We start from the raw sequence: 16,147 nt of genomic DNA, 5'->3' as shown, positions 1-16,147 counted from the left end.
CCCTTGGTACATAGATGTCCAAGGCCAGGGACATCACCTCCAACCGTCCTGGAGTTGCGGCTAGGCTGCATTACAGCTTTTCCCTTCGGGGAGGTATTGGCACACTGCTGGGACTCCCTGGTGGGGAGAAGCTGTAACGCAGGGCAGCCAGGGCTCCAACAAAGTCGGCGGTAATATCCTTGGCCTTGGGCACCCTTCTCCCATGTGGGTCTTTGCCAGGGGTGCTGGGTAATAAATTCTGGGCCGATTTGCATAAATCAGCCCTCTGGATTCCCACAGGTGTCCTCTTTTCGGACATGCATTGGGTTCCCTGTTTTCCTTGGTCTCTTGGACACCCGAGGCCCATATCTGTATGGTGTGCCCGCCTGGAAAAGGTGTGAAATTCAGCCGTCAGAACAGACTTGGCGTTACCTGTGTTTTAAGCTTTCCCCTTGGTGCCCAGGTAGGTGTACTCACACGTGAGGTACCTTTTTCATCGGGACACCTGTGGGATTATGGGACGGTAGGCCATGTGGTGTTGGTGGCGTGTTTCGATGGGTGAGCCGAATGAAATGTGCGGAAAATGTTTTTTTCCAGCCCTTTTTGGACTTTGCCGGGGTGGCTGGGTAATAAATTCTGGGCCGATTTGTGCAATTAAGACCTCTGCAGATTCCCACGGGTGTCCTCTTTTCAGAAATGCATGGGGTTCCCTGTTTTCCTTGGTGGCTTCGACACCCTAGGCCCATATCTGTATGGTGTGCCGGTCTGGAAAAATCATGAAATTCAGATGTCTGAAAATACTTGTGGTTAGGAGTGTGTTCGGCTTTCCCCTTGGCGCCCAGGTAGGTGTACCCACACATGTGAGGTACTGTTCATCGGTACACGTGTGGGAACGCGAGAAGGTATAACATTTGTTGTTTGTGTGCTTTTCATAACGTTTTGACCCATTTGCTGGTGCTCTTTGACACACAACCCTTTCATTTCCCAAATGTGCCCTACATTTAGTCGCTGCTTTAGGCACCATACACTTTTGTAACCTGCACAAGTCACCTACCCTTGAAAAGGTCTGTCTATGCTCTTTCAAAAAATGTATGCTTGCCGTTCCTCACCACATTGGTTTTCCTGATTTACACATGCGTACATCTGTTCAGGCCGTAAGCATAAAACTCCTGTGTACCATGGCTCAGTGTTTGGCTTGGGGTATTGCATGTTTTGTAAAACACTACGAAAAGTGTGTGCTTTCCTAACTGCAAGAGTCGGGAATGTAGCAGAGCATTGCTTTTCTCAAAATTCATAGAAGCCATTGCCGTACCAAGCCAACCATGTCCACCACATACCTTTTTTTTTTTTCTTCTGTCATTTTCCTGCTCCCCTCTCCCCCCCCCCCCCCCCCCAAATCTATGGCATTGTCCCCTACCTAGTTGTTGTCTGACCTACGCAAATCACCCTGCCTAAACTTTGAATTTTGTCTACTTTTCAGAAATGTATACCTTTCTGTCCTCCAATTCGGCTTTTCTTCCATTCCGTCCATGCATGTCCTATTGGCAAAAATGGCCAAAATCGCCTACCTCTCACAAAACTGATGACCACATCAAAATATTTCTTTTTCGTTTCCATGCAACCTGTTCTTGAAAGCCAGGAAATTGGGGAATTCATCACAACAAACCATTTGTTTCTAGCTCTTCTTTGTACATCATTTTATTGGCATTTTTTTTAAAAAACACATTTTTGCCCTTTTTTTCTTATTTCCTCTCACCCCCTACACCAACCTAGGATTCTTGGGTGGCTTTACGACCACATACATGTGGGGGGAAAAAAGGGGCCCAATTTGGCTGAGATATATCATGTAACAAAACAGTTACAAGGCATTGAATGGCGACATACCGAAAGCACCAAAAAAGGCCTTGGCACTGGGGGGAAAAACCCATAGCAGTTAAAGGTTTAAAATGTGTTTCAATTCTTTCAATGCACTACATGATATTGAGTTGTTGCACATTTGCAATTATGATGGTTGCGGCTAGGTGGCAGAAAACACTTCAGAGGAAGGGAGTGTAGCTCTAGAAGAGCATGTCTTTAGGACTTTCCTATTTGTGGAGCCCTGCTCACAGAATAAGCACTATCTGGAGGGGGTTCTGCTGCTTGGCTTCAAAGAAATTAGATCTCTTCATCCTTTCATTATTTTGGTATATTTGGGAATGCTGAGGAGTGCAAAATCAAGACCGAGGGAGAATTGTGAACCTATGAATTCAGGCCCCTGTGTGTCCAGGGTGTTTTGGAAAGTTGAGGCCTCTTTGAAATGCATTCTTTTGGTAATGGATAACCAATGAAAACCAGATGGGGGTGGTGAGATGTGATTTGTGCAATAACCTGCTTAACAATCTGCCACATTACAGACTGGGCACATTGGAAATATTGAAAATGACCAGATTGGAAGCAGAGGGATATCCTTTAAAAAAGATGGTTTTCATTGCCATTGTCTTTTTTTTTGTAGAGGAACGGGTTGCTACAAAGAAGCAGGACAGGTGTTTGATATAGGAGCTATAAACAGCAATTTTCTTGTGATATCAATGAGAGATTGTTGTCGAGAATAAAAATCCTAGGTCTTTTATAGATGTGGGCAAGGGAAGTGTAAAATGAGACTCCACTGCCAGCCCTTTGAATTTAACCGTTCCCGCTTCCTTTAAACACACTTCTATTCTTCCCATTCTAAAAAAAAAACCTTGACTTGACTCTTCTCTGCCTTCTAACTTTCGTCTGATCTCTCTTCTGCCCTTTCAAAACATTTTGAGCAAATGGTGTATTCACAAGTTTCTTGCTTTGTTAATTCTCATTCACTTCTACAACCTTTTCAATCTGGATTTAGGCCCGTCACTCAACTGAATCATTGATATATCTGATATCCTGCTTGCAGCTTCAGAGACTTCAACAGCAGAGGGCGCCATGGGTGCCTCTGCGGCTACCATCCTGCTCGGCTGTGACGTTGATGCTGGGATAACTAGCATGCACTGTGCCTGGTGCCTCAGTTCTGTTTTTATGCATGCACAGCACGCTTCGAATGCCTCATCGATTCTCTACTACTGCATTTTCTCCAAGTATTCGATATGTCTACTCCAAAGACCGGATTCAAGAGGTGTATCAACTGTATCGAAAATGTCCATCATGGATCCACACCGACTATGCTTCTGGTGTCTAGAGGTGGGCCATGAGTTTGATTACTTGGGCTCGTGCCAGTCGACCATTGCAGCTTCGAAGGGTAAACTTGACATAGGTAGGACATCGTCTAAATCTCCTTTGACTACACTGTCAAAGAACAGGTTGACCAACGTGAGAAGCTTGGGGGATATTTCACCTCTTGAGAGCTAAAAAGCACTCTAAGCATTCAAGATCAAGGAGTGTTTCTTGACACATCTCATTAGTCTAGGAAGCGGCGTCTTTGCACCAGTTTAACTTTGTCCGACTCCTCGCTCAACGGGAAGAGGGTATGTTTTCCTAGCAAATCAGCATCTAAAGCAGATTGGGAAGAATTTTGCCTCCAGATGCTAGGAGGTCACGAAGACTGCTACACATGCCCCTTCGAAAGAACTGATGAAGGCTTCTGACCCAATCGCTCATCGTGAGGCCGACAGGGCGTCGTTAAACTGCTGCTCACGTGGTAATGAGCCTGGGCAGTAAGTCCATGAAGCTGCCTCGATAAGCGTTGAACGATTTGACAACTTGAGACAAATTGGAGCAACAGCCTTTTTCCTGTGCTCCGTTGAGCGATGCATGATCGAGTTCCTCAACGTCCAAGCCATGGACATCTTCAACAGAATCGTTGAAAGTTTTTAAGCCCTTGTCCTGGGCCCTATTTTCAAGGAGGAGAGGCCTCGGTTTAGCCTAGTGTTTGGCACTCTAGGAGTCTGGTTATTCAAGCTGCCACATCCACCTCAAAGGCAGCTGCATACATGACAATCACTCCAGATAGGGATGACTAAAAATGTGACGCCCTGGGGGGAAAGGGTGTTTGCGGCGGGCAGCATGGCTCTTAAATCCATTAATGCTATGTATGCCCTTTGTTTACTCTGTGGGAGGTTGTAGCAATGTCTCCTGAACACATTCCTGAGGGAAAAGAGAGGTTAGGCTCCCTCAAAATCATTCAGGATAGCAAGGATGCAATGTGCTAGTCTCTGCAGTCAGGTCTGGAGTCTTCTGATTGCGTTAGTCACGCTATGGCAGCAAGCACTGTTACTAGATTTGTGTGGCTGTGCACGTCAGGGTTTGCCCCATGATGTTCAGGTGAAGATGCTGGATTTGCCTTTCCATGGCTCACAGCCGTTTGGCTCTAAGGCCGACAAATGCTTGGAGAAGCGGCAGGCTTCCAGGGCAGTTGCCAAGTTTACTGGGAGCAGCGATTCACCAACCACAACAAACCCATATAGCCTCTCGAAATTGGAGGGGTTGTTCCTTTTTGGTTCTGTTCAGTTGGAAGAACAAGGGGCAGAGGCCAGAGAAGACTTCCTCGTGGTTCATGAGGATGTGGAGGTAAAGCTACCCACACAATCTCTGCCTCTTTGTACTCTGCAGCAGCCACAACACCAAAACCATTGAGGCCTTGGTCCACAGGACTGTGGTTGGAGGCAGACTAACACAGCATTTAGAAGAATGGTGAAGCATTACTTCAGATGCTTAAGCACTGCAAACGGTAGCCCATAGTTATCTCCTGTTATAGAAATTGCCTCCAGATTGTCCAACAAGCAACCAATCCTTGCGGGATCCAGGTCTGCTCCTCTTGGAAGAGATCTAAACCCTGTTAGAGAAACGTACAGTAGAAATGGTACACGTAGCGGAGAGGAACCAAAAATCAGATGCTTGAACAAGTTCCTCAGGAAAGACAAGTTCATGATGGTAAATCTTTCACAGATCTTCGAAGCCCTTCCACCCCATGATTGAATGGTCTATCTTCAAGATGCTTAATTTCACACTAGGGATAGTATTACTGGCATGCCCTATTTCAACGTCCATTTTTGAGTTTGGAAAACAACTGTAATAATCTGCAGCTTCCAATAGATGTCGGCCTATGCATAGCATGTGAATCTAAGCAGATGCAAGCACCAGAAATACGACTACAGTGAGTAATGGATTTCATCCCAAGCACAGGACGTACCTTAGGTTCACCATTGGCAGTTCTCATTTTCAATTTCGGGTTCTGTCATTTGGGTTCACCTCCGCCGCAAGAGTTTTCACCAAGCTGATGGCAGTGGTGGCAGCAAATCTAAGGCGGCGAAGGATTAACATTTATCCCCATCTGGAGTATTGGCTGATCAGAGCTTGTTCTCCCGAACAGGTTCCGGAACATGATGGCATCACCTGCCACAGACTGGACTTCTAACTCAATTTCAAGAAGTCTCACATGACACCTTCTCAAGAGCTTCAATTTATCAGAGCGTCACCCGAAGTAAGGGCTCAATGTATTTTGTAAATGTTAAACCAGTTTGAGAATGCCCAACATCTTCTGGCCTTCAATTTGCTAAGGTTGCTTGGTCTCGTGGCATCCTGTATTGTCCTAGTGCCTGAGGCCTGTCTGAGGATGAGATCTCTACAATGGGCCCTCAGATCCAAATGTTCTCAGTTCTCCGGCAAGATAACGGACCTTCAGGTCCCAAACAAGGTCAAATAGGATCGCCTGTGGTGGGCCTGCAAGGAGAATGTGATGAAAAAGGGGAACCTGTTTTGGCAACCATGGCCTGGGTTGACAGTAGTCGCGGACTCCTTCCTCATGGGGTGGGGAAGCTCACATGGCTGATCTGACAATCGGCCGACATTGGTCTCTGTTGGAGTCCAAAGTACATATAAACCTGTTGGAGCTGAGGGCAATCATACTAGCGCTGATCACCTTTCTGCACTCTGTACGGGGGCGGGGGAAACGTCCTCATAATGATGGACAACAGTGGCCATGCATTACCTCCAGAAAGAGGTGGTGGAGGGTCGCTACCACTGATCATGGAGGCAATGCAGCTCTGGTTTTGGGTGCTGTCTCGGGAGGATAGCTCAGTGGCAACGTGCTCGCCTTTGAAGCAAGATGACGCAGAGCCACAGAGGTTCGATCCCCGGGTCTGCGCTTGGAAACATCCGGGTATTAGGCACGTTATAAATAACCTATCATATCGTACTACACGTAGGAGTCTCTCTATTGGACATTCACCTAGCCAGAGAAGAGAATACATCGTTTGACGCTCCTGTTAGGCAGAGCCGTCTCTCACGAGTGTGAGTTAGTGCATGAAATCCTTCAAGAGATCTCCACCCTTGAGGAACCCCTGAAGTGGCTCTGTTTGCATCCAATGTCGATAGTAAATGCGACCTGTTCTGCTCCAGTGAATTTTCTCAGGGAGGAGCTCTGGGGGACATGTTCGTAGTGGACTGGGAGGTTCCTCTCGTATACACGTTCCTACCAGTTCCCATCACCCCTAACGTCATTGGGAGGTTGAGGAAGTTCAGGAAATCCATGATCCTGATTACTCCAGACTGAGGCAGGAGAACCTGGCACCAGGACCTTCTGGACCTGTCCATCTGCCCTCCAATTAGTCATCCCCACAGAGCAGAACTAGGACCCTTCACGCCTTGTTTTTGAGAGGTTGAGATACAGAGATTGGGCACACCGAGGGCGTAATGGAGGTGTTGCTTTCGGCAAGGCCATCAACAAAGGCACTATACCGATGCTGTTGGGACACATTTTGAGCTGGCGCAGATCTAAGAATATAGACCCTTTTACTTGTGACACACCATCAGTGTTATCGTTCTTGTTAAATCTGGCCCATCATGGGATACAGGTTTCCACTGCAAAAGATTATCTGGCGGCGCTATCCATTTTCAAGCACTCGCCTGACCAAGGTTCTTATTTTAAACTTCCCACTGTTATCTAGTTCCCGAAGGGACTGACTCACCTCTTTCCCAGAGACGTCATTTCACCAAAATGCCAGGGGTAGCAAGTGACATCACGCGGCCTTTGACCTCTGATGCAATCACAGGAAGTGATGTCATTTGACCCCACCCCAAAGTGACTTCATGGGAAGCAATGGAACACAACCTTTCACCCCTTGACAATACAGGAAGTGGCATCACATAGCATTGTTTCTAAGTACACTATGAAAAATATGGCTATCACTTCAAAGTGATAGACATTTATACAAGAACGGATCACCATATGTATCATTAATACAGCGCTTATAGGCCCATAGCAAATTACTGTGATTGCAAGCAGACGTCCAAGGCTCAACAATGTGTTATTATATAGCACTTGTGCTTAAGCGATTCATATAGAACAAATATACATACAATATTACCCAACTTGTGGAGGTACTCAATTATCAACCTCAGCAGGATGAAAGGCTGAGTTGACCTTGCCGGGAGTCGAACCTGCAGATCACACACACAATGCAGCAGCAAGAGCTCAACCCACTGAGCTTTCTTAATGGCTATAGCTATTTTTTAAGGGTAGCAAGGGAGACCATAGAGGTAGCAGGTGAGGCCTCGGCGGTCGCAGGTGTGACCCCTGGCAGCCCCTAAATGACATCCCTGCTCTTTCCACCAGTTCCTTTTTATAGTTCTGGTTTGGGACTTTAATTTGGTGTTGAAATTCTTAATGGGAACTCCATGTGAGACTCTTCATTAGTGTCCACTTAGGATGTTGACTCTGAAGACTGTCTTTCTCACAGCGATTACTTTGGCTTGCAGAGTGAGCCAACTTCAGGCTTTGTCTTGCAAACCAGTTTACTACCTTTTTAGAAGGTTGTTTTGAGGGGTCGCCCTTGATTTCTGCCTAAGGTGGTGTTTCACCTAGCATAAAATATTATTTTGCCAGCCTTTTATCCACCACCTCATCATTTCAAGGATGAAGAAGGCTGCATCGCTTGTATCCAAAGAGAGCGTTGAGCTTTTAGATTAGAAGGTTGGCTAAAGTCAGACAGGATGACAGGCTCTATGTGGGCTATAGAGGTCATAGGTTGGGACGGGCTGTTAAAAGACCTGATCTCGATAGATCATTTTGTGTACCACTTAATGCTACATTTTGGTTTGCAAGGATTTCCTTGACGGTTTGGGGGCACTTTCCAAGAGGGGTGGCTACTTCTACTCTTCAAAGAGGCATGCTTGATATTTGCAGTGCTGCAACAAGGTCTTTGCTGAACACCTTTACTAAGCATTACTACCTGATTCTGTCCGGTTAGGAGGTAAAATTTGGCAAAGCTGTTATCCGCAGCATAAATCAATAGTAAATTCCTTATTCCCACCACCATCTACAAACTGCTATGGGGGCCTATCAGAGATGAGGAATCCATGGGGGAAACTATCTATTAGAACAACAAATGACTTACCCCTGGTAATATTCTCTCGAGTGGATTGTGTTCTCCAACGTATTCTTCATCATAGATGTATTCCATCCAGCTTTAGCTGCTTCAGAAAACATTTTCAGCAGAGGGCGCTGTGCATCGATGTCGAGTCGATGGTCCCTCAAAGGCCTCTGTCGAGGGTGACGTCATTGGGTGTATAAGTAGCACATGCAGCGCCTGTTGGCCTCAGTTCTGTTTTTCCGCAGTATACGTTGCTTTGGAGATTTGGTGCGTCTCGTGTTCTGTGAGAATAGTAAATATAAGCAAATATGTCCTCGTCATCGTTGCCGACTACGACCCTGAGATCGGGTTTCAAGAAGTGCAAATCGTGCGGTTCAAAAATGTCTATCACAGACCCGCACCGAGAGTGTTTGTGGTGCCTCTGGGAAGGTCACAACATGGAGGCCTGTACAAAGTGTCAGGCGATGACGGGGAAGGCCTTAAGAGAGAGGAGGAGAAAACTACGGGTAGGTCGTAAATCTGACCGTAAAGCCTCTAGCATCGAGTCGAGGTCCCATTAGAAGTCTCCTCGACGCGAAAGGCATCGGTCCAGATCCGGAAGCTATACCCATCGCTCGTCATCTTCGACAAAAAAATAAAAAACGACACCACAGGTCCTCCTCCACCTCATCCTCGGACGAATCCCCAAAAAGGATGAAATGTCCCACTAAACATTAGTCATCCGAAGAATGGGAAGCATTCGGGGTCAAAATGATGGAGGTGTTCGAAAAAGCAAAGCCTCGGTCCGCGCCTTCTTTGGAAGCTGGCCGGGAGCATCATCGCATGACAATCGCGCGCCCTTGAGCCCGGGTGATCGAAAGAGGAAGGATAGAGAGCCTTCTAGGACGCCGAGCGAGAAAAGCCGCTCGAGTCAACCGCTCGAGGTCACCAACGCCGTCCGAGACCGAACGCAGCTCGAAGGGCAAGTCTTCGAAGAGCGCCTCGAAGTCGACGCCTTTGTCGACCCAGAAGCCCTCAGCGCCAAAGGCTCCAGTTCGACCAAGTCAGCCAGAAAAAGGGAAAGAGAAGGCTACAAGACCTGTAATGCCTTCAGGACCCATTAATACTCCACCTCTCCCAGAAAAGGTTTTCAAACCTCTTCCTAGGAAGGAATTCTTCAAGTTCCTGGCCTCCATTTTTGAGGAGCAGGAGAAATCTGATGAGGAGAATGTACCTTTTGGGCTGGAATATGGCACCCCAAATGTCCCAGAATGCCTGATTTCAGAAGAAAGCAGGATGAGGGATCTGGTTGAATCACTACACAATGCAAGTGGCATTGAGGCATCTCCTGAAAATGACTTTGGTAGACCAGAACCAGGAGAACATGCCAGTCCATCATACCGTCAGTTAATGACAAAGGTGGTTGATACTTAGGATCGGCCAGACCACCAGCCCAATTCATCCAAGATGATCTAACAGACATATTGGATCATGGTCCTACTGAAGACCCAGTGCTACCTTTTCACGTAGCCTTGCAAAATAGGGTGGCCAGAAATTGGGAGACTCCGGATTCTATTCCGCCAGTGGTCATACAGGCAGCCACAGCATCTAACAAACTGGCATACCCTTCAATCCCTCCGGGCAGGGACGAGAAGTGTGTGGATGGCTTGGCACGGAAAGTGTATTCAGCTGGGAGTATGGCGTTAAAATCCGCCAACTCCACATGTGCCTTGGCAAAGTTTTCGTACACTCTGTGGGAGTGCATTGCGATGGCGGCGGAGCACATACCAGAAGGGGATGAAAGGGAAGGATTCGTAGCCATCGTTAGAGACACTGTAGGTAGTGTGAGCAGGTCCATGGGCACTAGCACGGTAATGTGCAGATTTGCGTGATTATGGAGGTCGGGTTTCGCACCAGACTTGCAGAACCGCCTTCTGAACATGTCCTTTGATGGGTTTCACCTTTTTGGCAGCAAGGCTGACGAGAGCCCTGACAGGTTGCAGACCTCAAAAGCAGCTGCCAAGTCTTTGGGAACTGCCATTAGGCAACCTCAGCCTTTTCGTGGACCTGGTCAATCTTGGAGGGGACGATCCTATCGTTACTACTCCTCATATGGAAAGGCGAGAGGAATGGCCAGTGAAAGGGGCCAGAGAAAGGCGTCTCACGGTGGACGAGCAAAACATGCAAAGCCAGCTCCAGCTACAGCCTCTTTTCCATCAGCGGCTGCAGCAACCGCCACAAAACCACTTGAGGACTTGCATCACAAGACACCTGTGGGAGGCAGGCTGTCACAGCATCTGCAAGAATGGCAAGCCATTACTTCAGATGTTTGGGCTCTAGAAATAGCCCAAGGTCACTGCCTTCCTTTTCTAACGCAAACTCAAAGCAATCCACCAGGGAGGCATCCTTTGAAGTCTTCATACCCGCTCCTACAGCAGGAAGTTATAACCCTGCTGGAGAAAGGTGCTATAGAAACAGTACCTGCAGCGGAAAGGAACAAGATCGTACTCCCCGTATTTTTTCATCTCCAAAAAGGACGGAGGACTGAGACCCATCTTGGATTTAAGAGGCTTCAACAAGCTCCTCAGCAAGGACAAGTTCAAGATGGTTACTCTTTCTCAGATCCTTCAGGCCCCGCAACTTCAGGATTGGTTGGTGTCATTGGACCTCCAGGATGCTTATTTTCATGTGCCAATTCATCTCAAGCACAGAAAATACCTGAGGTTCATAGTTGGCGACTCGCACTATCAGTTTCGAGTCCTGCCATTCGGATTAACCTCCGCCCGAGGGTCTTTACCAAGTTAATGGTAGGAGCGCACCTCAGGAGAGGGGGGGATTCATGTCTACCCCTACCTGGACGATTGGTTGACCAGGGCACGTCCTGCCAAACAAGCTTTGGATCATCTGAAAGTCACCTGCCGCTTCCTCCACAAACTGGGTTTCTCCCTCAATTTCAAGTTCAAGAAGTCACAAATGACACCTTCCCAACAGCTCCAGTACATAGGGGCTGTCTTAAACACATCCTTGGGAAAGAGCTTGTCTCCCAAGTTGAGGGCTCAAGACATTCTTAAGGTTACTCAGCCTCATGGCATCCTGCATTTTCCTGGTGCCGGAGGCACGTCTGACGATGAGATCCCTTCAATGGGCTCTAAAGACTCAGTGGTCTCAGTTCTCAGGTCAAATGACGGATCTTCTCCAGATTCCGAACAAGGTTCGACAAGATCTTCTATGGTGGACTTGTACAGAGAATATCCTGAAAGGAGAACCTTTTTGGCAACCATGGCCGGAGATCACAGTAGTGACGGACGCCTCACTCATGGGGTGGGGAGCTCATGCCAACGATCTGACAATCAGCGGTCATTGGTCTCCATTGGAGTCCAAACTACACATCAGCCTTTTAGAGCTGAGAGCAATCAGACTAGCGCTGAAGGCTTTTCTACCATCTGTCAGAGGAAAAAATATCTTGATAATGATGGACAACACAGTGGCCATGCATTATCTAAACAAGAGGTGGTGTAGGGTCACTACCTCATTGCAGAGAGGCAATGCAGCTCTGGTATTGGGCAATTCAAGAAGGAATCTCTAACAGCAGTTAATCTAGCCGGGGAGGAGAATATGACGGCAGATGCTCTGAGCAGGCAGAGCACAGTGTCCCACATATGGGAACTGGCTCAGGAAGTCATTCAGGAGATCTTCGCCCTTTGGGGAACCCCTCAAGTCGACCTGTTTGTGACCGGAATCAACCGAAAGTGCGAAAGGTAACGCTCAAGGGAATTTCCCCCAAGAGGAGCCCTAGGGGACCCGTTCATGTTGGAGTGGAATTTCCCACTATTGTACGCGTTCCCTCCGATTTCTGTCATTCCTCAGGTCATCTGGAGACTGAGACGGTTCGAAAACTGCATGATCCTAATTGCCCCGGATTGGGCCAGGAGAATGTGGTACCCGGACCTTCTAGACATGTCCATCTGTCCCCCGGTACGTCTTCCTCAGAGAGAGAGAACCTTCTCTCTCAAATGGAGGGTCAGGTTCTCCATCTGAGAGAGCACCTTCTCTCTCAAATGGAGGGTCAGGTTCTCCATCCTGAGGTCAAAATTCTCAACCTTCACGCTTGGTATCTGAAAGGCTGAGATACAAGGATTGGGACCTTCCAGATGATGTCATGGAGGTGTTGCTTTCGGCAAGAAGGCCAGCAACAAAATCTCTGTACCGTTGCCGTTGGAAAAAGGTTTTGCAACTGGTGCAGAGGAAAGAATGTTGATCCTTTTCTATGTTCTATTCCGGAAGTACTGTCCTTCCTCCTGTCCCTAGCACATAGAGGTCTAAATGTTGGAATCATTAAAGGGTATCTCGCGGCGCTTTCCATCTTCAAGCGCTCGTCGGAAGAATGCTCCTTTTTCAAAATTCCTTTTGGTAATGCAATTCTTAAAAGGACTCGCTAATGTGTTTCCTCCTTACCCATTTCAAGTGCCAATTTGGGATCTCAATCTGGTCCTAAAATTCTTAATGTGTGCTCCTTTTGAGCCTTTGCACACTTGTCCATTAAGATTACTGACATGGAAAACTGCTTTCCTAGTTGCTTTAACATCTGCAAGAAGAGTGAGCGAATTGCAGGCACTGTCTTCTGGGCCACCCTATACTATGTTCCATAAGGGCAGAGTTGTGTTGAGGGTTTAACCCTCATTTTTACCTAAAGTGGTGTCCGATTTTCATTTAATTCAGAAAATTGTCTTACCCGCATTCTATCCTCCACCTCATCCTACTAAGGAGGAGGAAAGATTACACAGGTTGGATCCAAGAAGAGCTTTAAGCTTTTGCATCTCTAGGCTTTCCCAGCTTAAAGTGGACAATCAACTGTTTATCGGCTACACAGGAAGGAAATTGGGTCAATCCGTAACAAAGCAAACAATATCACGCTGGATTGTGCTTTGCATTTCAGAATGCTACAGATTGGCACAAAAAGACCCACCAGAAGGTCTAAGGGCTCATTCCGCCAGAGACATCGCCTCTTCGACAGCCCTACAAAGAGGTGCTCCTATAAGGTCCATTTGTGAAGCAGCAACTTGGTCTTCACTGCATGCCTTTTCCACATTCTATAGTCTGGATGCTTCCCAGTCTAAGGAGCTGAATTTTGGTAAAGCAGTACTATATTCAGCCATCTAAGGGTATCGAAAAATCTAAAACCTCCTCCAGAGAAATTGCCCATACTGCTTTGGGAGTCTATTTAAGATGAGGAATACGTTGGAGAACACCATCTACCAGAAGAACCAGTTACTTACCAACTGGTAATGTTCTTTCGATTGGATATTACTCCAATGTATTCCTCATCGCCCTCCCAGCCTACTCCTCTGCAGGTTTTCCGGGTTATTGCCACTTCAACTCTTGCAAGGTGAATACCTGTCTGCTGGCACAATCTACACAGTGCAAAATCAATAGTGAAGCGGGAAAAACAGAACTGAGGCCAACGGGCGCCGCGCATGCTACTGATACACCCGATGACATCACCTTCGAGGGACCGTCGACTCGACGCCCTCTGCCGAAAAATGTTGCCGAAGCAGCTAAAGCTGTATGGAATACATCTAAAATGAGGAATACGTTGGAGGAACATCCAATCGAAAGAACGTTACCAGTTGGTAATTAACTTGTTCTTCTGATGGATGTTCCTGCCATGGAGTCCACATCACTCTTCCAGTCTACCCCTGTTTTGGGGGCAATGTCCATTGTTTACATCTCCCTCTAAACGTCTGGGTTTCTTTGACCTTCGAGAGGACTGCATAAAGAGGGCAAAACATGAACTGAGGCGGCTTATACCAGTGTCTCACGGCCGAGAGCGGGATGGAAGCCGCCAAGGGACCTTGAGTTGATGCACATCACCCTCTGCTGTTGAAAAGTTTATGAAGCTGCAAGCGGGATGTTAGGCATGATTGTATGCAGTACCCTTTGGGTGAACTACAACAACCCTGACCTCCTGGCAATAGGAACCCAACCTTTGGTATACCTCTATACTACACATGTTGGTAGCGTGTTGAGCAGCCAGGCTTATCTTAAGAGGAGTCAATGCGAGCAGTAGGAGTTGCACAGAGTTTCAGCGACCAGTATTCAAATAAACTTACACAGACACAACATCTAAGCAGAGAAGAGTCATTCAGGGAGCCGGCCAGCCAATGTTAAGTTGGCAAAAGTCTAGGTGAACTGAAGGTAAGTAAAGGTCTTGCACAATGTTTTAGAAGTCTTTGTAGTATAAAAAGAAATTCAAAGTAGAGTTGCAAGCTGATTCAGCTTGTGAGGTAAAGAAGCTGTTAGCAACTCTGCAGAGGCAACTGAGACAAGTCTCTGAGGACAAGCAAGGTGGCACAGCAAGAGGTAAGATCTCTCAAAATTTACAGTACCTTTTTAGGTTGAAGAAAATTGCAGCAGATGAGTTCTGTTCATGTGCAGCTCTGCAGATCCTGGGCCTCATCAGTGGGGACAAGTGAGGACAAGAGGGAGGACTTTTGGGGACTCCTACACTACAATGGCATGGTCACCGCTCGCAACCGGAAATCTTCAAACAAGTGGCACTTCAGTGTTTCGGCTCCTCGTGTCTACTGCAAATAGCAACACCGTGGTTCCTGACTGTCGAGATGGGCTTTCCTTGCATCTGGAGTCCTGCACTCTGTTGGGGCTCAGGCTCGGTCAGTCCTGCTTCCTGGGAGTCCGGAGGATCTTCCCGGAGCTCTTGGCCAGTTTAAAAGCAACGCACATGATCTGGTGTTCCTCCCCCTGGCTATTTGGTTCAAGTAGCGACTGCAGTGGAAATTCAACCAGCTCCAAGCGGATGTCCAGGTGTCTTACTTTGGAGTTGATTGGTCCCACCCATTCAAGGGGAGAAGTCATCCTTGCAGGGCTTCTCTAATTGACGATATTGGAGTTTCAGCACAGCAGCAGAGCTTCACTGGGCAAACCAACGGTCCAGGAGTTGCACCATGCGTCCTCTTCAAGTTCTTTGGATTCCTTTATCCAGTGGTAGACTCCACCTTCCAAGTCAAAAAGCATCACCTTTAATGCAGGTTTCTCCCATTCATTCCAGCCTAGCTGTTGGTTACCCAGCAGGGTGGCTGTCCTTGCCGGACAGCCAGTCTGCCAATAACCTAAGAATACATTCCTGTCTCCTAGGAGACTAAGCACAGGGAGTTTCGGGCACTTCCCTTGTTTCCTGCCCCCGCCAGACACCTTGGAGCAAGAGGCGGGCTTCACTCATGAATCCCGCCAAAGGCAAAAATGAACAAAGGGACCAACCTGGTTTGGCACGCAGAGTAAATCTCAAGAAGGACCTTTCCACAAAGAAATGGTGAAAAAAGACCGGGGCCATTTTGACAAAAATGGCACCCTTGGGTGCTCTACTGCAGCTGCAAACTCAGCCCGTGGTAAATGCACACGGTAGTTGAAAGTAAACCACTGCCACCAGCCATTCAGTGAGGAAAGGGTAACATAAAATAGTTACATGAGAATCTTGACAAAGGGGGATACTAAGGAACCCCTCCAGCACCCTATTGTAAGATAGTGTGTACTGGGTCTAGAAAGTTATAAGTGTAATCAGTCTATTTCACTTTACTGCTCTTGGAAACAGGCGTTTATCCAAGAGAAGATATTTAAACCTTTACGAAATCTGAAAAGGCTCTATGTGACATAATGTAAAAGATGATGCCTATGGAGATTGTCAGGCTCCATAACCAAAACCGAGTTCAAAATCACATTAACATACACAAGAGAGTGGGGGGAAAAAAAGGTTCTCACTCTCTCAATGTTAAAAATTCAGGCCCTCGAAATCCGGAAAAGTTGCTGGGGGGGGTCTCTAAGGTAAAGGGGACTTAGCACATTTCTGAGAA

At 47.2% G+C, this 16,147-nt stretch overlaps 1 protein-coding gene across 1 annotated transcript in view; it reads left to right on the top strand.

Moving 5' to 3' along the window:
- The window catches only part of ARRDC1 (arrestin domain containing 1), a 568,041-nt gene that overhangs the window by 484,963 nt on the left and 66,931 nt on the right, over positions 1 to 16,147 (top strand). The window lies entirely within an intron of this gene.

This window comes from Ambystoma mexicanum, chromosome 8 (assembly GCF_040938575.1).
Source record: "Ambystoma mexicanum isolate Mex_15411 chromosome 8, UKY_AmexF1_1, whole genome shotgun sequence".
Taxonomy (NCBI): domain Eukaryota; kingdom Metazoa; phylum Chordata; class Amphibia; order Caudata; family Ambystomatidae; genus Ambystoma; species Ambystoma mexicanum.
The sequence above is the reverse complement of the archived record's forward strand: the minus strand, read 5'-3'. Positions and strand labels throughout refer to the sequence as shown.